Source organism: Cornus florida, unplaced genomic scaffold (genome assembly GCF_030987335.1).
Source record: "Cornus florida cultivar Cherokee Brave unplaced genomic scaffold, ASM3098733v1 CherokeeBrave_3.0.0_Hap2_Chr09, whole genome shotgun sequence".
Lineage (NCBI taxonomy): Eukaryota > Viridiplantae > Streptophyta > Magnoliopsida > Cornales > Cornaceae > Cornus > Cornus florida.
Window position 1 is genome coordinate 59,648,214 of NW_026775579.1, and position 7,533 is coordinate 59,655,746.

General features: G+C 34.5%; 1 non-coding gene across 1 annotated transcript; it reads right to left on the reverse strand.

Moving 5' to 3' along the window:
- Positions 1-7,175: 7,175 nt before the first annotated feature.
- LOC132275682 (small nucleolar RNA R71) lies at positions 7,176-7,282 on the reverse strand. Its single transcript, XR_009470703.1, has one exon. It is a non-coding gene; the product is annotated as a small nucleolar RNA R71 (small nucleolar RNA).
- Between the last annotated feature and the right edge of the window lie 251 nt (positions 7,283-7,533).

A 7,533-nucleotide genomic window follows, 5' to 3' on the forward strand; every position in this document is an offset into this window, starting at 1 on the left:
ATGGGTAACTAACTCCCTATCTAGGGAGGTAATGAAGCCCTTCCATGTAAGCATGTCTTAGTTTTGGGTTTAATTTGGGAAAATATGTATTTATGTGGTTGTTTCACATTCTAGAGCACTCATTTTGATGTAATGGATGTTAATTTATATAAATTATCATGTTAAATCAATTATCTTGTCTTAGATTATTTGTTCTTATGGTCATATGACTTGCATTTTCATAGTGAAAATGGAAATGAGATTGTGAAAATGGTTTTAATGGCATGTATTTGGGAACCTTGTTAGTCCATGGCTTAGGGCCTCCCTTTGATAGATTAATCTTGATTTTTAACTTCATGTGCTTGTATCATTTAATTGAGGGCTTGATAATCTCTAACTTAGTGAGCATGCCTAAGGCTACACCCTAGTTTAGGTAGTTCAAGCATGCAAATCTTTGATAGATTATTCTTGCCTATTGATTTCATGGATTTCTTGAAGGAATGTAGCAATTTGGTGTTGTCACAATCCATGGTCACTTATTTACGTTGTTCCCCCAAGTTAACCTCAACTAGCATGTTAAATAGGGTAGGTAGTGGATTCACTTCCCTAATCCTCTCTTTTTTATCTTCATCTCTTCAATTCTTTGCAATTATTGTTTTATGCAATTTCAATTCCTAATTCTAGTGACAAACCAAACAAAAATCTATACCTCTTTCATCAAACTAAAAGTTAATTTAAAGACCTTGGTTGCCATAAACTAACAGTCCCAGTGGTTCGACTTACCCGTCCAATAGCCCTATTTTACAATGATTTGTGTTATTGCAAAATGGTTGACTATCATTGGTAGTTGACGAGACCGACCAAAACACGTAAATCAAGTTTAAGTTCCAAGACAATGATCAATCATGTCAACATCATATTTGACCAAAATAGTGACATTTCAAGTAAATGTACTATCAATAATTCATTTACTATACAAAACAAGTAAGCAAAACCAATTTTCAGCAATTCATAGCTATAGTATGTTTTACACAGATAATTAATGTGTCATTAAACCCCTTATGTTCAACATACCCAATCAATATGGTTTTCTTAACTTCCTAAAAACATAGTCTAGATAAGCAAGGTATGCATGAAAATCTTTCTAGACTATGTCTTTGCAATGCATTAAATTAAGACAAACGACGCTTATAGATTTCTTAAAATGAGAAAACTTAAGAGCATCTAATGGCTTAGTTAGAATGTCAGACAAATTTTGATCAGTATGCACTTTTTTTAAAGACACGACATTTTGTTCAATAAGTTTCTTAAGAAAGGGATGTGGAATGCCAATGTGCTTAGTCCTACAATGCAAAATTAGATTCTTTGAAATATTAATTGTACTAGTATTATAACAAAAGATAACAATAGTAACTTGATCAACTCCATAATCCAGAAGCATCTGTTTCATCCAAAGCAATTGTGTGTAACAATTTCCAGTAGCAATATATTCAGCCTCACAAGATGATAAAGATATGAAATTTTGCTTCTTGTTGTACCATAAAACAAGATTAGCACCAGTATAGAAATAACCACCTAAAGTACTCTTTCTATCATTCTTATTACCAGCCCAATCAACATCAATATAGCCTACAATCTTAGAGTTAGATTCAGAAGAGTAAAGTAATCCATAATTCAATATACTATTAAGATAATGAATAAAATGCTTGACTACAAGAATGTGTTGTTCTCTAGGATGAGCTTGATACCTAGCACAAATACCTACACTAAATGAAATATCTGGCCTAGTTGCTACTAAATACAACAAGCTACCAATCATACTCCTATATAAGAAATGATCAACCTTGTTAGGATCAGAGTCTCTATCTAATTTGAATGAAGTGCTCATAGGGGTTTGTACATGCATTGAATCTTTCATACCAAATTTCTTAACTAGCTCCTTTGCATATTTTGATTGAGATATGAAAATCCTAATATCAAGTTGTTTCAATTGGAGACCTAGAAAGAAAGTTAGTTCACCAACCATGCTCATTTCAAAAGTATTACTCATATCCTTAGCAAAATTATGAACAAGGTTATCACATGTAACACCAAAAACAACATCATCCACATATATTTGAGCAATAAGAAAATCTTTTCCTTTCCTAAAAATAAATAATGTTTTATCAGCTCCTCCTCTTTTAAAGCCCCTGTGCAGTAGATAAGAAGTTAACTTCTCATACCATACTCTAGGTGCTTGCTTTAAACCATAAAGAGCCTTTTTAAGATGAAAAATAAAATCAGGATTATGTGGATTAATAAAACCTTTTGGTTGTGCTACATAACTTCTTCCTGCAAAATACCATTTAGAAAAGCACTTTTAACATCCATTTGAAACAATTTGAATTTAAAGTGACATGCAAGAGCAAAAAGAAGTCGAATAGAATCAAGTTTAGTAGCTAGTGCAAAAGTCTCATAAAAATCAATTCCTTCAACTTGAGCATACCCTTCTGCAGCCAATCTAGTTTTATTTCTCATCACAAGACCATGTTCATCAAGTTTATTTTTAATGATCCATTTGGTCCCTATGATATTAACATCACTAGGTTGAGACACTAATTCTAAAACATCATTTTTTTCACAAATTGAAGTAATTCTTCTTGCATAGCCATAAGCCAATCAGAATTTTGAAGAGTTTCATCAACATTCTTTAGTTCAAACCGAGCCATGTGATATGAGTCTCCTATATCATCTACAATGCATGAATATACTAAACGACCACAGATTGTACTCCTTATACCCAACTTATCCCATGGACCTATCGCATTGTCAATTGGATGACTCAATCTAATCCTAGAACTGCTAGATGTGGGAATGTCTAAGGATGGTACAGGAATTCCTATAGGTTCATTAATGGTGACCTTTAATTCCTCATTATCATCTTCTTCAACCACTTCACCTTCTTCACCTAAATTCTCAACTCTTTCTTCCTCATGAATTGTAGGTTCTATCATTTCTCCTGCAATTTCAAAATTAGTTTCTTCTTCATCAAGTTGAGAAGAGGTTATCTTAGATTTTGTATCATCAAATACAACATTAATTGACTCTATAACCACTTTAGTTCTAAGATTTAAAACCCTATAAACTCCACTTTTCTGTGAATAACCCAAAAACACACATTCATCACTTCTAGAGTCAAATTTTCCCAAGTATTCCCTATCTCTAAGGATATAATATTTACTTCCAAATACTCAAAAATATTTAATAGTGGGCTTTCTATCATATCACAATTCATATGAAGCCTTTTTAGTTCTAAGCCTAAGACAAACTCTATTTAGGATATGACAAACAGTACGTACTGATTCAGCCCAAAAGTGACTAGTAATTTTATTCTCATGACACATAGTACGAGCCATACCTACTATTATCCTATTTTTCCTTTCCACTACACCATTCTGTTGTGGTATTTTAGGTGCTGCAAATTCTTACTTAATGTCATAGTTATCACAATATTCAATAAATTCCTTAGGTTCAAATTCACCTCCACTATCGCACTTAATCCAAGTGATTCAATATCCCTTCTCCTTTTGAATAAGTTGGCATATAGACTTGAAATTCACAAAAGCATCAGATTTTTCTCTCAAATATGCAACAAACGTAAATTTAGAAAAATCATTAACCATAACAAGCATATATCTTTTTCCTCCAATGCTATCAGGTGTTATACGACCCATTAAATCCATATGAATCAATTCTAAAGTTTGAAAAGTGACTTTATGAATAAGTGTGATACCCCTACATTCCCGGATGCGGGTTGGCCAAGCCTACACCCGAATACTCGAGGATATCAAAACGAATTGGCAATAATCGAACACAGAATACAAATATAATCAATAAGAATAAATAAACTGCTGAAAAGAAACTAAAATGATAATCCAACAATTCCTTAGAATAAACTTCCAATTAATAAATTCCTCTGATATATGTAATCCTCCAATTTAAAATACAACTCGGGAATCCATAATATGTGGACCCCTGGAAAACCAAAACTGAATAATCAATGGTCTACAACTAGATACAGAAATCACAAAGGAAACTCCTATGTAAATTGATGAACACTGAAAAGTGCGTATTTAAACCCCTTAAGCTTAGGCATTCTAGTACCTTTATCTATCTTACTTTACCATTTTAAATTGATTTCGTATTATTTCCATTTTTAGGCAGTTATCCTAAAAATAAGCTAACTCAGCTAAATAAGAGCTTAATTAAAGCAATTCTGGGATTAAACAAAGAAAGGAGCAAAGTGGAGAAAGAACAAAGCAAATGAAGCCAAAGGTGAGAAGCAGCAAAGTTCGATCGATCCAACTTCAAGGTTCAATTGATCGAACAATGATCGATCTCAACACTTCAAGATAGATCCAAGTCTTGACCTAAAACCATAAAGTCCAAAATTTTGATCGATCCAACACCACCCTTCGATCGATTGAACACTTTTATCCTTATTCAAATGATTGATCATATCCACAGCTATACCACCCACTAACCACTTTTATCCTTTTCCTAAAAATATCTCCCAAAATATCTCGGATTTGTCTTTTCCCAAAAAGTAAAACCAGTTAGATCGATCCAGCCTAAGTTCGATGGATCTCAGCCAGTTCGATCTATCCAAGTCCAAGGTTCGATCGATCGAACTTCCTCTAGTGCAAAAAAGTTAAATTTCCATCTCATTGAAAGTTGTCCTTTATCCAATCATTAGGGAATATTGTGTGCATGACCCCAGCTCATTTTGGGTGTCATTTGACCTACCTATATAAGGATAAGGATTGCTTTTTACAAAGGGAGCCAATATCATTTTCATATCATCTCTTGGAGAGCAAGCTTAGAGGAGGAGGAGGCTAGAGACACCATTGGAGTTCTTTATCAACAAGGAGCAGATTTCAACCATGGAGTTAGCCCTTGAGGGTAGGAGCAACATCACCATGAGTGGCTAGACATCTTCTTGGGGCTAGAGTTAGCCCCAAGCATGCTTTTTATATCTTAATTTTGTGTATTATTGAGGGATTAGTGTTGTAATTGATGTTTTGACACTTTGATATATATAGATCTTGTTTATTCAATGATTTATGTGGTTTAATGCTTCTAATTGATCATTTCATTCTATCCATATGTCTATGTATGCTAGAATAGATGTTCAGGTGCTTGACTCTAGATTTTGTGTTATTGTTGCATGTCTATGTGTATTGATGCTATAGATTTAGAAATTGTCAAGACATAGTGCTTAAAAGATTGCTCTTGTGATTTTCTTGATGGTTCATACTTATTCCTTGATGGATTGTGCCTCTCTCCTAGTTTATTTTCATGCTAGTAGTGTAGTTGTAGTGTAGTGTTAAATGGGAGGACAATCTATGCTTATTATTTGATGATCCAAGCCATTGAATGCAAGTAACATATGTCTCTAACCTTGTGTTATATTTGGATTGTGAGCTTAATGAAAGGATTAATGACTTGTTTTGATATATTATGCCTTTCACGTGTTGTTTAGATAATATATGCTTCATTGCTTAAATATATTATGCCTTTCACATGATGCTTAGACAATACATGCTTAACTAGTCATCCTTACTTGTTGAATCAACCAAACACATACACAAACCAATATTGCAACACACCATTTGCCCTCATTAATCACTTGTCAACGGTATAGAAATGCATTGTTTGGTGGTGATCTCTAAACCCTAAGATCTATCTCTCTTTTACTTACTCTTAATTGCATTCTTTTGTTATCACTTAGTTTAATTTAGTTGTTATCTAATCAACCAACCAACCAATTGTTTGATCACTTGACCTACTAGCCCTAATAGCGATTCCACGGCCTTGTTCGATCCTCACAATCGCTTGGGACGATCCCTACTCGCCCTAGCCATATTTATAGTGAAGGTAGTAGTGGCTTCTATAAATGTAAAATTCTTGGCCCTCGCCTTAAAATCCACACAGTCTTAAACTTAACGGTAGTGCGGCAAAATGACCGGTCAGTTTTTGGCGCCATTGCCGGGGATTGATTGATTTGATTAGGCAACATCGGATTTATGGAATCAATTAGGATTAGTACTCTTTTGATCGTGTCTTTACTTTATTTTTATTTTTCTTTTTGGTTACTTATTGTGTTGTTCTTACTTAACTAGGTGCATTGTTGGAGAGGAAGCAAGCAAAGGAGCATTCAATCTAAGCAAGCAAAGAAAAAAGCTAAAAATTCTAAAAATTTGCTAAGCTAAGCTTTAAATTTGGAGTTGAAGTGCTAAAGGACCTTTGTGAGACTTTATTTACTCAATCACTTAGTTAAATCATCGGCCCGCGTGGAGGCTTATTTCTAATTGTTCTTGTATCATTGTTGTTAAAGCATGGGAGTATAAATTAAGTGTTTGTGGAAGAAGTCTAATTGCATTGTTGTGAAGGCATAGTGTTTGTCATTCTTTATGTTTCTTTGTGTTTTGCATTGTGCATGGATGGACGTCGTTCATTGAGACCAACTGTTGTCCCTCTTGATTTGCATCTTGAATCCATAATTAAAAATCCTAGGGGAAGAGGAAGTTCAAATAGAGCCAATCTATCAATGGATGACCATAATAATGATCATGTTGAGGACCTTGGTTATATAGACCAACAAGGTATCCTTCATCCTAATGTGCACAATGAGAACATACAAGTACCATTAGGCATGCCTAGGCCATTCATTCACCTATCACCACAACAATAAAGCCAAGCTCCATATAGAATACCAAGGCCAATGTATACTCCACAACCTCCCATCATCATTTCAAAACCAAGGTGTTCATGTTGCACCTCAAGTAGTAAATCCACCTCTTGCTTTAAGAGACCATTATGTGCCTAATGAGTATAATGCACCTACATGCATCCAATTGCCTCCATTTAGAGCACATCATTATGAAATTAAGCCACAAACCATTCAAATGCTTCCTACCTATCATGGACTTCTAAGTGAAGAACCTTACAAGCATTTGGATGAGTTTCTTGAAGTTTGTTCCACCGTAAAATATACGGACATGCCGGAAGAGGTTTTAAGACTCAAAATTTTTCTATTCACCTTAAAAGACAAGGCAAAGTATTGGTTTAACAATCTTAGGCCTTTTTCAATCACTTCTCGGGCAGAAATGCAATAAGAATTCTTGAAGAAGTACTATCCGGTTTCTAAGACCAATGCCATGAGAACCACAATTTGAGAATTTTCACATGGGGATGGAGAAACGTTTCATGAGGCATGGGAATGCTTTAATGAATTGCTTAGGAAGTGTCCACATCATGATACACCCAAAAGGCAATTAGTTCAATATTTCTTTGAGAGCTTATCGGACAACTATAAGGGTATGGTTGATGCTTCCATGGGTGGCTCATACATTGATAGACATGAGGATGACGTGTAGCGTCTTTATGAGAGCATGAGTGACAATTCTTTGCATAGAACACTATCATCCAAGAATGGTAGAAATTCACAAGGTAGGACGAGTGTTGGCTTACATCAAGTCGACCATTCAAATGAAATAGCGGCCGAAATGAAGT